Below are 1,711 nucleotides of genomic sequence, written 5' to 3' on the forward strand. Positions count from 1 at the left end.
GCTAGAAATTCGGGAAAAATTCCAAAATTCATTAAATGAATTTGCAATTAATGTAATAATTGATTCAATCGATTTTTGTTCTTGGTTCAATCCCTGGTCGTCACAAAAAAAAATGTATATTGTGGACGAAACAAGCACAAACAAAATTTCTAACAGCTTCACAGCAGGAAGTTTACAAAACTCAAGCGAAAGTTATATATTACATCGATGCTTCACTCAGAAGATGCCACATAATATATTTTCAAGATTTTATTCAGGTAGAAGATTCAACTAATCTAATGATGGTTTTTGGTTTTAGAAAATAATAATAATTGGAGGCGCCAGGTTTCGATCCTGGTACCTCTCGCATGCTAAGCGAGGGCTCTACCATCTGAGCTACGCCCCCAGATGTCGTACTATCATTGGACTACGTTGTATCAAAGCGTTTACTATAAGATTTAAAACTGTGCAAGTTACGGCAAACTCTCTTTTTACGGGTCAGTGCTGATACGATGTGTTTCCACTAAAAACTTATTTTAATGTCTGCACTATGCCTTGCATTAAACAGGAATATAGTCGTACCCCACTTTCTCGGTTTCATATATTGTATTAACTTTGAAAATATTTTAAAATATTAATCTTTAAAATTGGTACTATTTTAGACTCAGTCGCTTTAGTTGACGTAAAAGTTACAGTTAACCACAAATAATAACCTCAAGAGTACGAAGCTGTGAACTTTGATTTTTCGAGTCACACAGCGAAATAATCGAGTTGCATTGCAGTATGTGACAGTATAAAAATTTGGTTGTCTGTAAAGTCGGTTTACGGACGATAGTTTAACGTGACAACGTCATAACAAAACATTGATGAAATGACTGAGACTGAGACTGAGCCGTAATAGGTTTTTGCAACCAAACCATTTTGGCATTAAAAATATTATATTCTTTGAGGAAGAATTTTTTTTTTAATTTTTCTATCTTTTGTACGATAAAATATACCTGTGCATACTTTTATGAACAAAATTGAATCATTTTTATTGAATTATCACTATTTTGTATGGATACAAAGGAGTGAAATGAAATGTACAATTTAATTAATAAACTTACTTTTATTTGCATTCATTAATTCAAATATATTTATTACTTTTAAAATGTTGCGTGCGCCGTATTTATTTTTACAAGTACAAAAAAAAATTTCGCAGCTGCCAGGATTCGAACCGACAACATTTGGATTGGAAGTTCAAGTTCAAATTCAAATTCAAAAGATTTTTGTTCTACATTTTTCCACTTTACAGTTATTTGTCAATGATTTATAACACACGCCACCACGCAGTGCTCTGTTGTCTAAAGTACAGGACTTTTAAATACAAGTTACACTTTGCTGGTATATACGAAATTTACAGAGGTTAACAGAAAAATATAAGAGGTATTAGTCAAAGGAAAAAAATTTAAAAACCTTCTGTTTTGTCTGGAGCCCCGGGGCTCTATGTTTGCGGTATGGAAGTTTTTACTTCACTCATAAACATTATATACATTAATTAGTTTTGATAAAAGCGAGGTAAAGAAAAAAACATACAGGTACACAAAAACTCAATATATACATACGTAATTTTTGGCAATGGAAGTTAGCGATGCTAACCGCACGGCCACGAGGCCATACTTGAACAATGATGGTTTCAGATGTTATATACATATTTATAAAAATTTTGTTCACGGTAAGGGAATAATATTAT

The 1,711-nt window shown here is 32.3% G+C and overlaps 1 non-coding gene across 1 annotated transcript; it reads right to left on the bottom strand.

Annotated features, from left to right (window-relative positions):
• Positions 1 to 312: 312 nt before the first annotated feature.
• On the bottom strand, positions 313 to 385 carry Trnaa-agc (transfer RNA alanine (anticodon AGC)). The gene has a single exon. It is a non-coding gene; the product is annotated as a tRNA-Ala (tRNA).
• Between the last annotated feature and the right edge of the window lie 1,326 nt (positions 386 to 1,711).

This window comes from Bacillus rossius, chromosome 16, assembly GCF_032445375.1.
Source record: "Bacillus rossius redtenbacheri isolate Brsri chromosome 16, Brsri_v3, whole genome shotgun sequence".
Lineage (NCBI taxonomy): Eukaryota > Metazoa > Arthropoda > Insecta > Phasmatodea > Bacillidae > Bacillus > Bacillus rossius.